The 23,451-nt window shown below is 33.2% G+C and overlaps 1 protein-coding gene and 1 long non-coding RNA gene across 9 annotated transcripts in view; both read right to left on the bottom strand.

The window, feature by feature from the left end:
- CSMD3 (CUB and Sushi multiple domains 3) overlaps positions 1-23,451 on the bottom strand; it is a 1,209,558-nt gene that overhangs the window by 1,012,489 nt on the left and 173,618 nt on the right. The window lies entirely within an intron of this gene.
- LOC129135758 (uncharacterized) lies at positions 729-21,920 on the bottom strand. The gene is made up of 5 exons (XR_008536809.2): positions 21,805-21,920; positions 21,548-21,643; positions 15,877-15,956; positions 9,451-9,665; positions 729-838 (listed from the first exon to the last, which is right to left on the bottom strand). It is a non-coding gene; the product is annotated as an uncharacterized LOC129135758 (long non-coding RNA).

A 23,451-nucleotide genomic window follows, 5' to 3' on the forward strand; every position in this document is an offset into this window, starting at 1 on the left:
ATTCCTGTGTTAGTTTGCTAAAGATAATGGCTTCCAGCTCCATCCATGTCCTCCTTTCAAAGGACATGCTCTCTTTTGGTTTTATTGCTTCATAGTATTCCATGGTGTACATGTACTACATTTTCTTTGTCCAGTCCATCGCTGATGAGCATTTAGGTTGATTCCATGTCTTTGCTGTTGGGAACAGTGCTGCAATGAAAATACATGTGCATGTATCTTTATAATAGAACAATTTATTTTCCTTTGGGTATATACCCAGTGATGAGATTGCCAGGTCAAATAGTATTTCTGTCTCTAGGGCTCTGAGGAATTGCCCCATTGTCTTCCACAGTGGCTTAACTAATTTACACTCCTACCGAAAGTATGTAAGTATTCCTTTTTATCCACAACCTCACCAGGCTAAGATTGGTTATAGTGTAAACTTTCTATGACAACTTCTAAGTTTCTGCATCAGTAATTAATATAGTTTCACAAAAGAAAACCCATATGTTTATCTTGTTTCTGCTAATTACCTGTAAAATTGTATGTCATATGGTTGTATTATTAAACCAAATTCCTATATTTGAATATCTGTATCAAATGTAACCTCATTTATTTGTCCATATATTGCAACATGAACAGATAATCTGATGAGGTATAACCTCACTTCAAAGAAATAGCTTTTCACTTCCAAATTATTCTTCCAAAGAAAAATGACATGTGAATTACAAAAAGCAGGTGCTCTGTAGTAAGATAAAATTTGTACTATTTATTTGGGATTAGTTTCTCTCTTTCTTTCTGGCTTCCAGTGAGTAACTCAGTTTCAATTTCTTCAAGTCTGTATGTCTTACACTGGATACTGGGGATAATAAGAAATATAATAAGGGATTATTACGGGAACAAGTTGGATAATAAATATGGTAGAAACATATTATCAAGATATTAGCTGATATTGTTTTGCTTTTTTTGCCACTTATTCCCACTTTTCTCTTTTCTTTATTCAAGTACTTTGTATTGCCTTTCAGGCTTCTAGGGCAGATGACCAGAATAATGTAAGAAATATTCTAAAATGCTGGGACATTTCTAATCTCAAATAAGAATAACAAGAAGAAAAATTATGGGGACTATGTTCATCCTCTGCAAAACCTAGAGAAAATATGAATAGAGAAAATAAATGCAGTTTTTGCTGTATCAATGGCAACAACAGCAGAAAAAATGTTATGTTCCATTCACGCCTGTGATTATGGAAGGAGATTCATACCTGATACATATTTAAGGCACCTAGCAGTGGGTCCCTGAAAAGATAAGAGAGAAATAACAATAGCTATGCCTACGTTGATCTATTTCATCACAAATATCTTTTCACAAAATGAATTGGTAGAATCTTAAATGTTCAGAAAAAAACATTATATTGAACACTAGATCATATATCTAATATATAATCATCCTGACGAGTTCTTCAAATGCTATTTGTAAATTCTATGTATTTGGATGCCTATATTTTTTGCTGAAAAAAAAAAAAGAATGTCTCAGTACAAAAGGCTTAGTTGCAAAATGGCAGTGCGGAAGTATAGTTTTTCAGAAAAGAAAACACTTTAAAATCTCTCAGTAATAGAGGTAACACCTAAAGTATTATGTATTAGAAATTCCAAGGAATGAAATGTCACTTCAAAAAGAAAAATAAAATTTGAGTGGGAGGATTCTATCTTGTCCTCTGACACACATCACTGACTTTTTCAGAAAAACATCCATACTGACACCAGAAAAGAGCTGCCTTTTTGTCCATGATAGGTCCTGATGTGCACTGAATGCTATATTTGGTGTGCAAGAAAACTGTTTATATAAAAAATTACTATATATATATATACACACACAATTTTAGACGGGTTATATATATATATATATACATATTTTACTAAGAATATTAATAGCATTATATTTTAAACAGAAAATAGTTTGACTTTTTCCCAAGGTCAAGTAATGTCTTATAAAATTAAAATGAAAATACATTATTAAAAAATTTAATAAGGAACAATTATGAAAACTAAATGACAAATGCCAATAAAACAAAAAATTATATGGTACTTGGATCTAAAGAAGTACAATATTTTAGAGCTAGTCTTGATTCTTAGGAACATATATCTACTCATGTACATTTTACCTTAATGAACAGAATAAAATATTAATACAATAAAGAGGAGCTTTTTTGGTTATTCTAAATGCTGTCAGATATCAACTTAGAGACTGAGAAGCCATTTAATGTTTTCAACTTATTGCAACCTAATAGGTCAATTCTGGACCATGTTTGTGACTTAAATGATAACACACAACTACTCACAATAATAGACTAAAATTGTTGTGGGCAGTGGCCAGAATGACTAAAGTTCACCAATCTGAAAATCATATATTATTGCTAACCCCATTGTAAAGACAAGTGATTAGATCATCATCAAACTGCAGTCCGCTTCTGCTTTGTCATGAACAAAAAATTCTTTATTGTGAAAACTCATCCTTTGGTAACAGAATGGACTTAAAGATCCTTTTTATTTTTTAATAGAAATTAATTGATTTTTGGTAACAAAGAAATGCACTTCAAGTATGCAATTTTTAAACATGAAATGTTAACATGTATATGTTTTCTTTATTTCAAGGTGTGAAATCCTACTGTGCTTGAAGTATATTTTTCTTTATTAAATTCAAAAATCGGGAAGACATTGAATATACCTAAAATATAGGTAAAGTTCTCAGGATTCTCAATTAATATTTACTAACTAACTAGCTACAATATAATTTTCAGGAAAAATGAATGTAAAGGTTTCTGGCTTTCTATAAATTTTTAAAAATTGCCAGGAATTTTCACAGCCTATTTAAAGTTATGATACTCTAGCACAAATAAATAAAAGACAAATTGGTAAAACCTGACAATAGTTCTGCATAAATTTGAAGTTATTAAAGCAATTTTAAATTGTATCTTTTGATTTTCTTTGTTTTTAATTTCATTTGCATATTTCTTCATCTCTATTAATACAAGAAATAATATTTATGAAATATATATTAAGCTCTACTTAAAACTGAAAGAAAAAAACTGCATTTGGTGTAAAATTATTTAACCACACATTCTTTCTTTAAAAAAGAATGTCTTCATTGAGATGTACTAAACTTTGCCCTTTTAAAACACACAATTCAGTGACTGTTGGTACATTCAGGGAAATGTCACTGCTATCTAATTTCAGAAATATTTTATTTATTTTCATCAGTATATTTTATTTTAAAATATAGATTGTAGTCTTCTGTTTTCAGGTTTTCAAGGTTCGTGCATGTTGTAGCAAGTATCAGTGTGGTGTTCTTTTTGATTGCTAAATAATACTGCATTATATAAATATGCCAATTTATTTTTAATCCAGTCATCAGTTGATTGATATTCATCTTGTTTCCACATTTTGACTATTTACTAAATAGTGCTATGAGGAGCCATCATGTACAATTTTTTGTTTGTATCCCTGTTTTCAATTTATTTGAATATATACCTATGAGTAGAATTGCTAGATTATATGGTAACTCTGTGTTTAACTTTTTGAGCAACTGTCAAACTGTTTTCCAAAGTGGCTACAACAGCTTACATACCCATAAGCAATGCACAAGGATTCCAATTTCTCCAATCCTTGTCAACACTTACTATTGTGTATCTTCTTGATTTAACCAACTACTGGGTGTGAAGTAGTCTCATTGTGGTTTTGATTTGTATTTTCCCCATAACTAATGATGTTGAACATGTTTATGTGCTTATTGGTTATTTTAATATCTTTTTTGTAGAATGGGTATTGAAAACTTTGCCCATATTTAAACTGATTTATTTGTAATTTTATTTTTGGGTTGTAAGCATTCTTCATTATAGTATAGACTTGTATCTATCTCTAGTCTTGTATAGTATAGATTTGTATCTATCTTTCAAATTATGTATCTTCTCCAATACACAATTTGAAAATATTTTCTCCATTTCTATGGATTGTATTTTCACTTTCTTTTTGGTATTCTTTGTAGCACAAATGTTTTTAACTCTGATGAAATTCAAATTTCAACTTTTACTAATTCCTTGTGCTTTTGGTATCACAACAAATAAATCATCGCCTAATGCAAAGTCAAGGATATTTATGACCATTTCATTATGAGTTTTGTAATTTTAATCTTACATTTAAGTCTATGATATGGTTTACATTTTTTGTTTTGTTTTGTTTGAGACGGAGTCTCATGCTGTTGCCCAGGCTGGAGTGCAGTGGCGCGATCTTTGCTCACTGCTACCTCTGCCACCTGGGTTCAGGTGATTTTCCTGCCTCAGCCTCCTGAGTAGCTGGGATTACAGGCATGTGTCACCACGCCTGACTAATTTTTGTATTTTTAGTAGAGACGGGGTTTCACCATGTTAGTCAGGCTGGTCTCAAACTCCTGACCTCATGATCCGCCTGCCTCAGACTCCCAAAGTGTTGGGATTACAGGTGTGAGCCACCATGCCTGGCCTACATTAATTTTTTATGGTGTCAGCAGTAATCAAACTTCATTCTTTGCCATGTGAATATTCAGTTATACCAGCAACATGTGGAAAATGATAAATTTTTCTTCATTGAGTTGTTTTGACCATAAATATAAGGGTTTATATCTGGACTGGTTTTTTTCTTGTGTTTTTGAGTGGAGTGTTCTGTGAATATATGAAGTCTAATTTGCTTATTATTTTATTCAAGTCTTCTATTTTCTCGTTCATATTTTGCCTTGTTGTTCTATTCATTATTAAATATGAGGTGTTGAATTCACCAACTAATTTTGTTATATTGTTCCTGTTACCTTTCATTTATGTCAATTTTTGCTATTTGTGGTTTTAGTCTTTGTTGTTAGGTACATGCATGTTTACAATCACTGTATCTTTTATCATTAGAAAATGTCCCTCTTTGACAATTCAAACAGTTATCATCTTAAAGCTTATTAAGTCTAATATTAGTATAGCCACTTGTTACTGTTGGTATGGCATATATAGTTTTTTCAGCTTATTTATGTATTTGAAATAAAAGTGTCTCTTTTGGACGGTATAGAGTTGGGTCATTTTAAATGTACATTCGGCCAATGTTTGCCTCTTGATTGAAATGTTGGAGTGTTTAATTAATTTATGTTCAATGTAAGTACCTATTAGTTAGCATGTGTATGCCATTTTGATATATCTTTATATGTTTTAAATCATTTTGTTCCCCTAGTATTCCACTACTGTTTTGTATTGTATTAAATATATATGTCCTATTATATCATTTTAATTTCTTTTTTATTTTACTTTATATTTTGAGTTATTTTCTTAGAGCTTATCCTGTAGATTAAAACTAACACATGCATTTAAAATAATTTATCTTGAATTAATACCAATTTATTTTCAGTAATATATAAAAAACTTTAATATATGCCATCTTCTCCAACCCCCTTTCTGCTGTTATTGTAATATAAATTAACTCTTCATACATTATATGCCCATTAACAGAGTTTCTTAATTAATGCTTTATGCAGTTGTTTTTAAAATCAGAGAGAATATTTTACAAGTTAAATTACATTTATTTATACTGTATTTTACATTTCCTGATGTAGTTACATTTACTGTTCTCTATTTCTTTGTTTGGACTTGAGTTACTGTCTAATGTCATTTCCTTTCAATCTGAAGGATTTTCCTAGATATTTCTGTGAGAAAGATCTGCTGGTGATAAATTCTCTCAGTTTTGGCATACCTGGAAATGTATTAATTTATTCTTTATTTTTAAAATATTGTTTGCTACTATAGAATTCTTGGTTGACAGTCTTTCAACCCTTTGGAAATGGCATATCACCACTTTTAACCTCCATAAGAAACCTCTCTTTATCTTATTGAAGATCCCTTATGTGTGATTAGTTGTTTTTCTTTTACTGCTTTCAAGTTTCTCTCTTTTAGACTTTTGATAATTTGTAATTTATCTGCTTGTCTCCTTGAGTTTATCTTACTTGAATTTGTAGATTAAGATTCTTAATAGAATTCAGAAAGTTATTTTTTCTTATTATTTCTATATTTTTTTATCTTTTCTCTCTCCTCTTCTTCATCATAGAGTCCCATTATGGTCCATGTTAATACACTTTATTGTGTACCACAAGTCTCTGAGGTTCTATTCAATCTTTTGTCTTTCAAGTTTCACAATGAATAATCTCAATTGACCCATTTGTATGTTTACTGATACTTTTTACTGCCAACTCAAACCTTCTGTTAATCTCATCTAGCAAATTTTTTATTTTAGTTGTTATACTTTTCAACTCTAGAATTTCTATGTGGTTCTTTTTTAAATGTATATCTTTTTATTGTTATCTAATATTCAGTGTGCAATCATTCTCGTTCTTCCACTTAATTCTTTAGATATAATTTCCTTTAGTTCTTTGAGCATATTTATAACTTATTTAAAGTCTTTGTCTAGTAAGTCCAATATCTGTAATTTGGATATAATTTCTATTAACTACTTTTTTCCTATTATGGGCCATAGTTTCCTGTTTATTTCCATTATAACTTGCAGTTGAGAACTGGATAAAATTACTTTACAAATGTAGCATGTTTTGTCTGAGAATTAGTGTCCCTTCCCCCAAGAGCTTCTTGTCACCACTGTTCTTGTGATGTTTGCTATTTATTTGTTCAGTTTAATTCTAAAAGTCACTCTTCCCTGATGCATGTGGTCAATTAAGTCTGCTTCATTATCTCAGTGCTTGACTAAGATTGAATGGAGATTTATTTAAATTCCTCGAACCAGTAAATCTTAGATACTTTGCTGGAGAGGTTTGTTTGTGTGCTGGGATACACATGCAATGCTCCAGCAATGTCAAACTCTGCCTTAGCTTCACTTCCTGCTGGTGGAGGACCAGAAGTAGTAAGGGTTTGGAGTTTTCTAAGGTATTCTCTGGGCATGTACACACTTTCCACATGTGTGCACTTTCTTATGTCTGTAGGATTATGTCAAAGGCTTTCAAAGTTTCCTATGTCTATCTCATTCTCCACAGGAGCTGTCTTTTGACTAGTCTCTTGTTTGTTCCAACCAGTATCAATGCCTCAGGCAGCCACTATGTTAAACAACTACCACTTATTTATTTATTGACAAATGCCCTGGAGATAAGGATCTTCCCACTGAGCAGTTCTGGGTCAGGTCAAAGAATGACAAACTTGGTATATGAGACTTTTCCAAGAAGTTGTCAGACAGATAAAATAGTGACAATTCTCTGAGGATGGGCCTTTTTGATGAGCTTCAAAGCTTGTCTTCCCCTTGCAGTGTTTTACAGCTACTGTGGTTGTGCACCTAATAGTTTTCAAGGGTACTATAGGTCCAGAAAGTAGGGCAAGTTAATTCATCACAATGTTTAGTGTTCTTAAATTATCAACCACTGAGATTTAATCACTTTTTGTGAATAAACACACCAGATTGTTGAAAGTCATTAATTTTCAGAGATCTGAAAAAATGAATTTTGACAATTTTTGCCAGGGTTCATGTTGCCTTTATGAGGAGTAGATTTCTGTAAGTACCATTTATTCATAATGTCTTGATTTGGTTGTCATAAATTTCAAATTACTACATAGAATTAATTGTTACCTTCCAGTTTAAAGACAGATTCTTAAACTGCTTAGCAATAACAGATTCTTAAGCAATGCATATTATGAATATACCTTCTGTTATTAATATAACTTAATTAAATCAATATTTAAGGGGGAGTGCTACAGTAGCTTATATTAATGATCACTGATGTAACTGACATATAATAAAACATATAACAAAATTTCTACACTTGCAAATGACTGGAGTTTTCTTGAGCTAGGTCATATTATCTTTTGCATGTATCTGAAAATAGAAGATTAAGTCAACAAATAAGGCAGAACCACACTTTTAAAGAAGTTTAGAAAAACATTCATGAAGGGACCACACTGCATCTGACTCTCAAGAAATTCACAGAACAAAATGTCAGGAATCAAATTTATTCCACTGACATCAACTGACTTTTTGAAAATGTGGGGTATTTTATTAGTGGTGATAATTTAATGAAGCATAAATTGTTCTTCTGAACTGGCTCTCGTTAGTAAGAGTGTTGAATACAATAGTTAAAAATAGAGATGAAGCATAATTTACCTATCTTACGTGTACCATTTTTCAAATATGAGAAAAGTAACTTAGATTCAAATTAAGGCTAATTTGTTTTAGTGTTTAAAAACTCTATTGTATATAACACATACAATAGAGATTTTAGTATATAATATACACTATAGAGATTATAGAGATTCTATTATACATAATACACATTTGGAGGAAATAATATGGAAATATATGTGTGTGTGTATATATATACATGTATATACACACACACATATATTTCCATATTATATATATGTATATACATATATATATATACACACACATGTGGAGGAAATAAATTGTTATATATAAATTGCCATGTATTTATTTATTTATTGACAAATGCCCTAGAGATAGGATCTTTCCACTGAGCAGTTCTGGGTCAGATCAAAGAATGACAAATTCTAAGTGAGACTTTTCCAATAAGTTATTTAATTTATTTCCACCACACGTATAGTATACATTCAATTTATTTCCTCCACATATATGATATACATGTGGAGGAAATAAATTGTTAAGCATAAGTATTTTAAATCTGGTATGATGTTCAAGAAACTTGAACTTTCTAAAAACAGCTTAATTTTTTTTAATGTAATGGCGATTGCTGAAACTGTCAGCTTTCCTGACAATCTTATTTAGAAAAAAATGTTATTCATATGATATATTAAGTCATTGGTATGGTTTGGCTGTGTCCCCACTCAGATCTCACTTTGAATTGTAATAATCCCCACGTGTCAAGGGTAGGACCAGATAGACATAAATGAGTCATGGGGGTGGTTTCCTTCATACTGTTCTCAAGGTAGTGAATAAGTCTCACAAGATCTAATGGTCTTAATATGGGGAATTCCCCTGCACAACCTCTCTTGCCTGCCGCCATGTAAGACATGACTTTACTCCTCATTCACCTTCAGCCATGACTGTGAGGCCTCCCCAGCCATATGGAACTGTGAGTCAATTTTCTCTTTCCTTTATAAATTACCCAGCCTTGAGTGTGTCTTTATTAGCAGTGTGAGAGCAGACTAATACAGTTATAACCTATGAAAACAGTAAAATCTTGGACAGCTTAGCTTAAGAACAGTGGATATTCAGCATGGAAACATTTGAGACCCACGTTCTTCCAGAAATGTTTTATGTAGTATTGTGAAAGATGGTCCCAGAAACAAGTTTTAGATAGTAGTTACTTGCCTCCCCTTGAGTTTGAGGTATTTGTTACAACAGTTGTACATATTATAAGGAATCAATTTTTTATTGTGAATTTTTCTATTTTTAAATCAAATTTAAATAAGGTAAATAAATATATACTAGTACTTACCCATGATTTTCAGTGGTGTAAATCTGGTTGTACGTGTTTTGAATATGGCATATAATATTTTTGTTGGACAGAGCATAAAAAGAAATTCGACTGCCTTATGTCCTGAGTGAATTCTCTGAGCTCCCAAAACTGTGTTACATTGTTACATTATTTTCCTGTACCCTTAAATATTTAATGTGGCTACTCTTGCCATAAGTCTTTGTGAATCTTGTTTCCTGAAAAAGAAGAAGTAATCTATGGCAATAGTATTCAAGAAAAAAAAAAAAACAATTTAAAGACTTGTTTATAAGAAAGATGGACTGATGACCAACTGGGGAACAGTTCTATAAATCTATGTAAATATACAGAAACAGACTAATTGTAGAAGTGTGTATTTAGCTTAAAGATATAAGGGAAGTTAGTTGATAAACATAGAAAGTTGCTTATTCAATAAATAAACAAATAAATACAACAAATCACAGGTTCTTTTCTATGTCCTCTTTAAGTTACCAGGGGTAAAGAAGAAAACAAAACAGACACGAACAACAGTTTTCAGGATTTGCGTCAGGGGATCTAAGAGAATTGTAATTATAGGATATAATTACATCTAATCTTTTTTTACACATTTATTTGACATCCCCACCTGCCTTCCCACAACAGGTGATGGAGGTGGAAGAGGAATTCCCAAACTTAGTTTCTGCCTATTCATCAAATAAAGGAGTTCATATTATTAGAATTTAGTCCATTAAAAACAAAGAAGGCTATATTCTTGAAGATGGGTTTGTGAGAATGACACATCCAGATGTAGAAGGGAGTGTAGCTCTCTCAAGAAAGAGAGATGGAGGAAAAATAATAATTTCACACTAAGCAGACCTTGTGGGTGGTTCTAGGCCATCTTAAACATTTTTTGTTTTATTCGTGAAATAATAGGAAATATATTGATGCTTCAATATTGATTGTAGAAACAGATTTGCATTTTCAAAAGATTCCATTAGATGCAGAGCGGAGTTTGGATTTAAAAGAAAAGAGATTGTGTGTATGGAACAGGATGGAAGGAGATGGGGCCAAACAGACAATCTTGTGTCTGATGGATTAAATATGGTCAAAATGTAGAGTATACATTCAAAAGCTTGTTAGTAGGTAGACATAATTGATTGGATTCAGTAGATGAGGAACATAATAGTGTTAAAATAGATCTCTCAAATATTACAGAATTTAATGGGCTTGTTTACTGGGGTTAAAAACCAATAGAAGAGTGACTGTTGCTCACAGCATCACAGCAGAAATTAAAAGACTGGTTTCTAGCCAGCGCGGAAGACAGCCATATTTATGAATAGAATTGGGCATTCAAAAAATAAATAAAGTGTAAATTACAGAAGCTTAAGTGGATGTGAAAATTGCTTTGCAGAAGGGTTACTAGGTAGAAATTAAGCTAAAAAGGAAAAAAAAGTTTAAAAATGAGTACATGAAGAGTAAATACAGAGCTTTTACATACTTTATTCTTTACAAGTTATTCAGTATCTACTATGTGCAAAATATGAATAGTAATCAATAATGAATTAGACATGCCTCCCATTTTATGAAGCTAAGCATATTTATAAACCCATATTTGGATAATTCATCATTTTTTAATAACTGGAGTCACTAGTTCATTGATTATCAATGTCCCATTCATGATAATGGAGAAACAGAGAGAAACAGTAGGAAGCACAAAGAATTTCATACATGAAAGTAAATTTAAGAGTGGATTCAAATGAAATTAATGCTCTAGGCCTCTGTAACAGACTGTGACTTAAATCTCATACTGATCGCACAACTAAAATTCTGAAGTCCAAGGAAAATGATGAGACGCAGAGATTTTTCTCCTTAATTTTAATTTATTCTTTTTTAAAGAAAGCATGGGGGATATACTATTAAAGTTAATATCACCTTCCTTATTAAGACATAAAAAATTTCTTACTTGTAATCACTAAAAGTAAAAAAAAAAAATCCTTAAATGTTGATTTACTTTGGGATTTCTATTGTTTAGCTGTAAGTTAAAAAATCCATTATCTAAATACTAGTTTAAATAACTTTAATCTGGTAACCAAAAATACTCCCCTTATAGAAATTGCTAGGATATATTGGGAGCATTAATTTAAACACACTAATGTTACATGTAAGTTTTTGACCCTTGAGCCAGAGACCTTCCAGGAAAATTAAAAGGTGAAAATAACCTTAGCTTTAGTGACCTCAATTCTCCATGATCTAACACTTTTCTGATTCACTTGACAGAGTTTTTATGTTTTTATACAAAAATTAAAAGGTAAATTATATACTTTCTTAGAAATCCCATGAATTTTAAAAGTGTATACATAAATTAATTTGGGTACAGTCAGCAAATACTTCTTCAGATAAAATTTGATGTCTAACCAGCACCTATTATGCTCAAATGTTACAGTTAAAATTTTCACAGATACCATAAGTGTAATTTACTTTTTATATTTTTCATACTGCTGCTATTATACTTGAGAGAAAAATTTCCTTAAAAAATCTGTTCATCTTTCTAGAGAATACTCCTGATTTCTCAGCAAGTCTTCTACTATTTATGAATCTTTTATCTGTTAGTGATCTTCCCTTCTCTCTCTCTACATGTCAAAATCAATAATCTCCAATTTCTCCCTGATGGAATAAATACTCATAAACTATAAACCAATGTCTGGAACATTGGTTTTCACAGCTATTGTCATTCCTAAGAGATGATACTATCTATCATCTATAACAAATGATGATCCACAGAGGCTTAAAAATTGTCCAGTTTTTTTTAAAGTGCATGTGAAGTTGTAATTCAATGGGGCAAAAAATGCTATACAAATGTCAACATAGTCTTCTTTAATTCTTTCAAATTTTGTGTATTTTTTTTTACCGTTTTCTTCAATCTTCTCCATTTAGAAAACTTTCAGATATCTTTCTTTCTGATACGGATAGGATACTCTGCAACTAACTCAGACTCCATAGAGCAAAGTGAGAAAAACAACCTTTTTCATTTTTCCAAGTTTTTTTGCCTTCTCTCTATGGCCTTCTCTATTATGACAAATCAATTTTTTTATATCAAACGAAAAATCTTGGGAAAAGATTTTGAAAGAAAATTATTACATTTAAAACTCCATCTTTTGTTAAAATATTAAGCTGTTTAAAACTATAAATACCACATGGAGATATTCTGCAGATGGATACATGAATTTCATAAGTAGTGGGTGGACCAAATTAAGAAAGCCCAATATCTGCATTTGACACTAGATCTCTAGATCACATCAAGATATTATGGAAGCCCCACATTGCAAAGAATCAATGCTGAGAGGTAAACAGACACTAGAAAAGGCATTATTTAAGAATGAGGGCGTAAGAACATGAGTGTTGGGCTTAAGGAGATAAGACTAGGTACAGGACAGAATTTCTCCACTCAGTAGAACAGAAACTCAGTTCTCAGAACCAGAGCACAGATCAATAATATAAATTTAAAACTAAAAGAAAAGCACAGAATCCAGATAAGAGCTAAATCCATGCAATCCCACATTTCCCAAACCAGGACTGAGATTGATCCTGGACAGTACCCAAGATAGTTCAGTTTCCCTATCCACAGGGATTGGCTGGGGACATCAGGACAAGTTAGCTGACAAAAAAAACTGACTTTTTTTTTTTTAATCTTTAAGTTCTAGGATACATGTGCACAATGTGCAGGTTTGTTACATATGCATACATGTGCCATGTTGGTGTGCTGCACCCATTAACTCGTCATTTACATTAGGTGTATCTCCTAATGCTATCCCTCCCTCCTCTCCCCACCCCACGACAGGCCCCGGTGTGTGATGTTCCCCTTCCTGTGTCCAAATGTTCTCATTACAAACTGACTTTTTAAATTTAAAACTGTTTTTTTTTTCTTTCTGAATTCTGCCAATTTTTCTTTCTGCTATAGCATCCCTCCACTGCATTCAACTCCTACAAGGAACCAAAACTTGGCTGGGCGTGGTGGCTCACGCTTGTAATCCCAGCACTTTGGTAGGCCAAGGCGGGCAGATAACGAGGTCAAGAGATCAAGACCTTCCTGGCCAACATGGTGAAACCCCGTCTATACTAAAAACACAAAAATTAGCTGGGCATGGTGATGTGTGCTGTAAGCCCAGCTACTCGGGAGGCTGAGGCAGGAGAATCGCTTGAACTAGGGAGTTGGATGTTGCAGTGACCCGAGATCGTGCCACTGCACTGCAGTCTAGTGACAGAGCGAGACTCCGTCTGAAAAAAAAAAAAAAAAAAAAAAAAAAGAAATGAAACTTATGTCCTCGCTGTGACAGTTTATGTGCCAGTACTATATCTTATCCTAACATGTAGTTACAAGATTTTTCTTCCAGATATAACATTCCACTTCAATTTTTCCCTGTGCCTGACATGATCTGTTCCTCTACAATTAGATACTATGTCTTTCCATGTTATTTACCAATCTAGACCTGCAAACATCCAAATTGACATCACTATTTAGAACACAAAAATATTTTTAGTATCCTCCATCTGATCTGAGTGTCTATAACTTTCTCAATGTCATGCTGTACATTTTCAACGTGTCTGTGATACAGAAGCAAAAAAGAAATGATTTAGGCAGTTAGTGAGGATAAGAGACTCCTTGGTAAGGTTTCCCTTCTAATGAAAATCAGCTGTGAAATCATTTCTTTGCTAACAGAAAGTAGCCTAAAAAATTGAGCTACAGATACAGATAAGCTGGAAGCGTGCATGATTGAATGTCAGCAGCTATGCCAACAGGAAAAGGCTAACCAGGGTCCAGGCGTGTTCAGCATGGAGGCTCCATCTTCCTTTCCTTTGCCAACCACATACACAGTAAGGAACAGACAGCATGGTACTGGCCAGGTATAGAACCCATCTGCATAATAAAAGATTAGGGTAGGGAGGCCAGCTTCTTTGCCCATTATGTAAGGCACACATGGTCCAACAAATCTTTGGAATGTATGTAAATCAGCCATCACCTCCTTAAGCTAGTCTAACGCTATTAAATTCTACTATGAGTTTTAAGTGTGGATTTAGGTCTTACAATATTAAGTAATGGAGTCCATCGTCTGTCAAAGAAGGAGAGACATAAATGAAGTTGTATATGCCTAAAATGGAGACAACTTTCTAATTTCTTTTTAAATGAAGTATATAAAAATAAAAATTGTTGGAAATTCTGGAAATTCTGTTTTATCTGAAACTTTTAATTATTTTTTTAATTCCAACAATTTAGATTATATTTATTTTCTAGAAACACACTATATTAAGGTCATCATGAATCACACTTGGCATTCATTCAGTTATTTATCTAAGTAGATATTCAACAAAAATTTATTATAACAATTGGGTGAAAGTATTATACTAATACATTTGGAAAATAATGAGTACTTAAAGAAGGTTAGATTCTAGAAAGCAAGTAAAAGAATGGAGGACAATGCTGAAAAGGCAAGGACAAGCATTTCTTATTTCTCAATTCACATACGTTCACGCATTTAAATGGAAGTACCAAGAAGATTTATTGGACAAGAGACATGATATAGTTTTTAGTGCTCCAAATAATAAACAATAATATTACCTTAGACTATCTAAATGTAAAATTGGATGTTTAAGTTCTTCAATACATATTGAAAAAGTAAAGCTAGACATTGAGACTAGGTTTTGGATGTCAGCTCTGTTACTTACATATAATAAAGACTGCCCTCATTTTTGGATCTCCGATTCTTTGCTTGTTTTTAAGTTGTTTGTTTAGTTTTGTATTAAAATTATAAAATGAAAACTTTTGCTGTACTGAAAATTGAAAGGAGCATATCTGATGATCTTTCTATAAGCACATCATGACAACTATGAGGAGTTAAAAATACAAAATTTTATAGAAAAATAATGACAAAACAATGCTTTTTTCAGTTTTATATTTGAGTATATTTGATTTATCATAAGCTGAAATGTTGCAACTCTGAGTTGTACTACCCTGATCACCAACTAAAACAATTATCCTCACTGTGTATTAGCCTTGAATTGTTACTTTATGGTGATGAATAATATTAGAAGTACAATGTTCAGTCCTGCTAATAAAGGGTGCCAACAAATAAAAAACAGAATATATTACACATCCATAAAATATTGAAACTACTTAGATTTTGAATCTGAAAATATACTGATATTATAATTTTTAAAAAGTGTTCATATCTACTGTTTGTCTCTAAGTGTATTTCCTATAATATTTAACTATAATAATACATAGTAATTAGTTTATAAATTAACAGTGAGCCGTTTTACATCCCTTGATTTTATACTTTTGCTATTATTTTACAGTGTCAATAATAAATTAAAGGAGAAATAAAGTAATTATACACAGACTGTGTCATTATTTAAGCCTCCAATTCTTTGTCTAACATGAATGAAAATACTTACAATTTTCTATAGTAAGTACATATATCAGAAGATGCATTTACTCAAATGAAGAGAAATGTGCTACATGAGGATCCTACATGCTGGTAGTGAATCCAGGGACAAAGAGATTTCATGAGAAGCAACAGCAGAAAGAAAAAAAAAAGCAAATGTAAAAATTTAATCTTAAGATTATGAAATTAATCTCTGGTTGTGTTGTTAAATATCATATTTATAAAACAAGCCCATGCCCATTAAGAAGTCATTAGATAATATAGTTCAAATCTAAGCTGTTTGTTTTCTTTAAAATATATAAAACACTTAAGATACATTTTAAAAATTCATATTAAAAGATTTGGAATTGTAATAATTTAAGTATAAAGAAATTCATGCTCAGCACCGACACCATTCCTTATTCCCCAGATTAAGACCTAATGGCCACTGCCAAATTAACTAAAGGAATCACTACAATTGAAGCTGGCATAGTAGACTCAGTCATTTTACAATGTGCTCACTAGGAAAAGTTATAACTGAGTTTCTTCAGAAGTAAACAATTGGAAATATTGCATAACTTTACAATTGTCAAGAATGTATTTCCTAACAACAAAAAGTGAAGCTGATGAGTGGAGTGCAGAAACCTCATTTAGAGCAGATTTATATTTCTAACTGTAAAAAATAACTGGCATCAAATTAATCCATCCTACTTAAGGAGGAGTAGGATAGTTTGGCTGCAACAATTACAACTTTTACTGAAGCCACCAAAATATGTCTTAGTGATGATATTTTGGAATAACATGATGACCAAACAGACACTGCAAGTTTTAAGCAAAATATACAAGATTTTGCATTAAGTGGTTTGTAGTGTGTAGGATGGAAAGATTGGTATCATATTAGATTCTGTAGAAATGCAGGCTCCTGAGCCCCACTCCAGATGTATAAAATAAGAATCAGCAGTTTAGCCAGATTACCAGATAGTTCTTATAAACACTGAAGTCTGGAAAGCCCTGATTTACATGAATGTTAATAGAGGAAGGAGTGCAGGGTGTACAGAATGAGACCTTAGTTTCAATCAGCCTCTATCTACTACCATGGGCTGGTTAAGTGTTTAACAACTGGCTCTCTGGAAAAGAATAAATAAAAACAAAACGGGCCGGGCGCAGTGGCTCATGCCTGTAATCCCAGCACTTTGGGAGGCCGAGGCGGGCGGATCACGTGGTCAGGAGATCGAGACCTTCCTGGCTAACATGGTGAAACCACCTCCCTACTAAAAAAATTCAAAAAAATTAGCCAGGCATGGTGGCAGGCGCCTGTAGTCCCAGCTACATGGAAGGCTGAGGCAGGAGAATGGCGTGAACCCAGGAGGCGGAGTTTGCAGTGAGCCAAGATGGCACCACTGCACTCCAGCCTGGGCAACAGGGCAAGACACTGTCTCAAAAATAAATAAATAAATAAAAATAACAAAACTGCCGGAGCTTCTGCATACCTGAACACATGAAGTTTCCTCAAGAGTGGCAAACCCAGAGATGCTCTGGAAGCTCTGTACCCTTTCCCTCATCCCTTGTCTAATCTATCTATTCATCTGGTGTTCATTAGTATCCTTTGTAATATCCTTTATAGGAAAGGAGAAAGGAGTAAACATACTTTCTCAAAGGAGAAATTTGAAATATTTGCAAAACATTGATGTATGTACAATGTCTAACTCTTTTCATACTCAACATCAGGAAATTAGATAATAACTTTCTGCAATGAGTCAGCTAAATATCCAGCCATTCTACTGTGGCAAATTAAAGCATCTCACACTGTATCAAGTGTAGAAACATAAAGTTGCTCACATCAACTTCAACAAATACACTGTTTAGTGAAACATGAGTCTTTATAAACATACTGGAATTTGAAAAAAAACACACTAAGAAAAAATTTTTTTTAATTTGCTGATTTATGTAAAGTAACACTGCCACCATACTTGATTTCAAGGTACTAAGACGAAAACTCTGAATGCAGCTGGAAAAAAAGGTCAACTGCACAATTTGTTCTTTTGACCACATCTGAGTTGGCTGTAGTACACTATTATCTGTAAGTCACTATCTGCAGAATTGTTTATGACAAAATAAAAAATGATATGAATTCCTCACGAAAGCTGTTAGAATATTAGTTGTTTTTATTTGTTTCTCTACCAAAATAACTATTAAAGATTTTCTGACACAAAACATAATGGCCAAAACAGGATTGGTGCTTATTATATGTTTTGGAATACATTAATAGATAGACAGGACTGTATTCCATGCCATTTTTACTAGTAGAACGAGAGTATTTTCATCTTTATAAAAAGATAGTACACGAGAATATTTGCTGTTTGTTATTCTGACACTGTGGCAGAGACTGCCAGTTGTCTCCTATTGGTCTCTATCCCTTTCAATCATAGCAATAGATTGTTTGGCGGGACATATTAATACTCAAAGACTACATTCGCCAGCAACCAATGTAACCAAGTTTCATGTGGCTATAATCTGGCCAATTGGATATAAGTAGAAGTGTCATAACACAGCTTCTAGGAATCTTCCTTAGGAAAATATTTGTCCCATCTTTCTTCCCTTCATCTTCTCTGCTGCTTGGTACACATATAGTATTGCTATATTATGTTTTGGACTGGGAAGAAAAAGTGTCCCATCCTGGAGATGGAAGAGTAAATATTTAAATAAGCATATGTCTCAAAGGCTTAACGGAGCAGAGGCATATAACGGTTTTGAGTACGGAAGCGTTAAGAGATGACTATTAGAGAAAATTTAGCAGTAAAAAGGCAAGAGAGAAAGCTAGGGAACTTGTTAGGAGTCTAGTGTAGTAGTCTAGTTTGGTCCAGGGATGAGATGATAGTAGCTGGGAGTAGAGTGTTAGTGGTAAAGACCATAAGAAGTGGTAAGATTAAAAATATATTTTGATTTAATATTTTCTGATGAATTGGATATAAGCTGTTAGAATGAAAGAAGATCCCAATGTTTTTGGATGTGAACAATTAAACACATGGTGCTGCCATTTATTGAGAAAGACATGGAGATGAGACAATTTGGAATTCAGGAAAGATATCTAATTGAAAAACAAGGTAGGTAGTTACAGCAAGTTGATTGCAAAAAAATGCCACCATTTCTTCATTCCATCCTGTCCTTATATGTGCCTTTGGCCATATAGCCTTGTCATGCCCTTGTGGTCTCATCCTTCTCTTGTTTGTGACTTGCTTGAGCCAATGAGAAGTTAGTAGACTGAATCAATCAGAACTTGATAAAGGGTACATTTTCATTTTCCCATGTTTGCACTTCTGCTATAGGCTTGAGAACATGCTTAAAATAATTGTGCTAGTAGATGAGATATTGTCCTATAAGAGGCCAAGTGGATTAGCCTCAGGCAGAAACATGAGTGAGTCCATACAAGATCACCAGAATAACAGCCAATCCCCTCAGAAGCTTCAACAATAAGAACTTATTTTGAATGACTCTGAGGTTTTCTATGTTCATGGAGATAGCTAAATGAAATATATCCTCAGAGTTTCTATAATTATTTTAGAGACTGGTGTAGATTGCCCCATGTAGAACATGAGTGTAGGTAGAGATGACAGCCCCAAAACTGAGCACTATGCCATTCTAATATCTAGAAATAAAAAGCAGGAGGACTTATACAAGGAATTTAAAGAATAAAGATATATAAGGAGAAAATAAATAAAAAATGGGGCATCCTGGGAGGGAAAGCTATGAAAATGCTTTAAGGAGTGTTAAAAATGTAGAATATTTTGAAGTCTGAAAAGAGGAAGAATAATGTGAGAATTACTAAGTGGCAGTAATTATACTCAAGGGTTGTATAAGAGCAGTGATATGGTTTGGCTGTGTCCCCACCCAAATCTTATCTTCAATTGTAGTTCCCATATTCCCCACGTGTGGTGGTAGGGGCCCAGTGGGAGGTGATTGAATCATGGGGGTGGTTTCTCCCATGCTAATCTCATGATAGTAAGTTCTCACCAGATCTAATGTTTTTATAAGGGATTTCCTCCTTTACTCAGCCCTCATTCTTTCTTCTGCTGCATTGTGAAGAAGGATATGTTTCCTTCCCCTTCCACCATAATTGTAAGTTTCCAGAGCCCTCCCTAGCCCTGTGGAACTGTGAGTCAACTAAACCTCTTTCCTTTATAAGTTACCCAGTCTCAGGTATGTCCTTGTAACAGTATGAGAATGGACCAATACAGGCAGGATTGAATGAAGAAATGGTGGCCTGTTTTGCAGTCAACTTACTATAACTATCTACCTTGTTTTCTAATCCTATGCCATTCCTGAATCCAAGTTGTCTCATCACCATGTCTTTCTCAATAAATGGCAACACGTTTTGTTCAGTTATTCATGTTCAAACCTTCATAAATATAACAAATTCCAGTTCTTGGAGTTCCTCTCCTATAAAAAGTCACTATGTGTGGGGGTATCATCAGCTCTCTACTGATTGCTTTGTGGAAATTGAGGCTCTGGGAACCCAAACAAGTTTGAAACTCTGGCTATTTCTATGGCTGTATATTAAAAAGTCCTTTGTCCTTGTCTCAGTTTTGTGCATTCTGTGACATGTTAACTTGTTAACTCTCAAGAATGATAAAATCTCCGAATCCTTTTTTTTCTTTTACTTTAAGTTCTGGGATACATGTGCAGAATGTGCAGGTTTGTTACATAGGTATCCATGTGCCATGGTAGTTTGCTGCCCCTATCAATTCGCCATCTAGATTTTAAGCCCCACACGCATTAGATATTTGTCCTAATGCTCTCCCTTCCCTTGCCCCCTACCCCTCCACAGGCCCCAGTGTGTGATGTTCCCTTCCCTGTGTCCATGTGTTCTCATTTTCAACTCCCATTTATGAGTGAGAACATGCGGTGTTTGGTTTTCTGTTCCTGTGTTAGTTTGCTGAGAATGATGGCTTCCAGCTTCATCCATGTCCCTGCAAAGGACCTGAATTCATTCTTTTTTATGGTTGCATAGTATTCCATGGTGTATATGTGCCACATTTTCTTTATCCAGTCTATTATTGATGGGCATTTGGGTTGGTTCCAAGTCTTTGCTATTGTAAATAGTACTTCAAGAAACATACATGTGCATGTGTCTTTACAGTGGAATGGAAATCTCTGAATCTTTACAGTTCTTGACAATAAGTGAAGTACATACAGATGGGCCAAGTTCTTGATAAAAGTATGAAGTATATACAGATTGGTCCATAGTGTCTATTTATTTGTCAATATGGAATGAAACATGATATTTAATTAAACTTACCAAAATAATAATCTGTTATAGTTTATAACTGTTACTTTTGGTTCCAGGTATCATCTCTTATGGCCATAATGTCTGCACAAAATGTTTGTTTGCTTCAGGGACTTCATAATTATCAATAAAGTTCTTATGAATTTTTGTTTACACAATTACTTAAGGGACTCTAATTAGCATGTATTTTTCAATTAACTTCTGTGTAAGCCTTGTCATTCTTCCATTGTGACCTCTTTTTAAATGAATTGGTCTGTCTCTAGCATTGACCTTTATCTCAGAGCTGCAACTCTTCAGTGAACTACCTCCCTTAGCCTCTGTGAGGGTTTTAATTTTGCAACTGGAAGAGCTTTGCGTGTGTGTGTGCATGTGTGATAAGTGTCACTTCTTCCCTTGGTTCAAGCTGAAAATTATTTACCTCATTGGCAACACTGTGATTTCTGGGAAGCCCCAGTTAAGGGTGCCATTTCTTAAATTCTTCAGTGCAAACATATTTGCTTATTTCAACAACCTTCTAAAAAATACAAAATAAATATTAGAATATTGTTCCTTTTGACAAAATGGAGATTGAAAGACACCTCCAAACATTATAGTATACATGGGCATATTCATTATATTTAAAATATATGGTAGAAAAGAAAAGATACTAGCTAACATATATGAAATGCTGCTTACATGCCAAGTATTGCTCTGTGGATGTTGTATCATTGGCTCCCCTTCCTTATCTTCAAAATAACCTTGTAGAATCATTATTATATTTTCCACTTCACATTTTGAAGAATTTACAGTATCTGAGTGATAAAGCCAGCATTAAAGGTCATGTCTTTTTACACCCTGTTAGCATATTTGTGATTCTTCTATTACCATATATGTCTTACAAAGAAGAAATATATATTTAGAAGATGCATTTATATTAAAATGTGGCCATCTTGATAAATGAAGCCATTTGAAGCATAATATATGATTATGATTGAAATGTTTGTAACCTATAAGAGGAAGTATAAAGATACACTATTTTTGCCCCCAAAATTTATTTACTAAAATAAGTTTGAGGAAAAATATGAAGAATACATTGACTATATATTTTTAGGTAAAGCAAAGTTCATTATGTTGATTAATTATAAAATGCATCTTTTAATCTTCTATTCTTTGTCTTTGTACATACTTGTTTTGAATTATCATCTAAATAAGTCACTCAACATAATATAGTAGGCATAATTCCACTATTGGCTCCAAGATTTCAACTCCTTCCCCATGAGTGCAGGTGGAATTATGCAGGTAATATAATAGTTGTTCCTTTGATTAGGTAAAGCTATATTACAAAAGGTGATTGAAGAGTCACTCTTATGACTACATTATGCTGTATATAACTCTTTTTAGCCAACTAAAGAGGGAGATAAATATAGAGATATATTCCTGCTCTGCTGAAAGAAAGCCATGTTGTGAACGGTCTTTGAGAAAGTCATGGATAGGAACCAAAGGGAGCCTCTAAAAGGTAAGAAAATTTTCCAGTCAATAGCTAGCAAGAAAATAGAGTGATCAATAATACAATTGCAAGAAAATAAACTCTATCAGCAATCAGTATGGTTGAAAGAGGACCCTGAGTCTTAGACATGAATCACAGAGCTGCCAACGCCTGGACTGAAGCCTTTTAAGACCTGAGCTAAGAACCTAGCTGACTGCAGCTCAGACTTCTAACCTACAAAACTACAAGACTGTAAACTTCTGTTGTATTAATCCTCTAAATTGTGGTCGTTTGTTATGCAGCAATATAAAACCAATATACATGAGAATGATCATTTTTTAAAGATTTATTTTAATATCCCTAGGCAAATTAAATGCTATGGTCTGTCCACAGGGAAAGGCACAATATAATACTGCATAAAGGATAGTGAGTGAAGACTTGTGCTTGTCAGTTACGACCAAAAGAGCACACTGCCAGAGATCTCTTTGTAACACGTGAAATAAAGTCTTCAACTGAAAGCACAGTGAAAGAACCAAAAATATTGATAAGTGCCTTCAAAGATGACAGGCAGTCAAAGAAATTATTATAACTGCAAATGAATATAAAGAAAACGATTTAGAAGATCAATTATTTTTACTACATACTTGGAAATACCATCATTACTGTAATCATTAAATAAAAAGAACAATAACTAATCAATATTTAGTTTTCTGAATAATTCTAAAGTCCCACAACCAGTGCTTTGAGGTCAATTCACATTTCCTGACAAAAGAAAACATCATATCCTTCAAAATGTATTATTAATCACTATTGCTCAGCTTCTTGCATTCCTTTAAATTTTACATCATCGATTTCCC

Source organism: Pan troglodytes, chromosome 7, assembly GCF_028858775.2.
Source record: "Pan troglodytes isolate AG18354 chromosome 7, NHGRI_mPanTro3-v2.0_pri, whole genome shotgun sequence".
Classification (NCBI taxonomy): Eukaryota; Metazoa; Chordata; class Mammalia; order Primates; family Hominidae; genus Pan; species Pan troglodytes.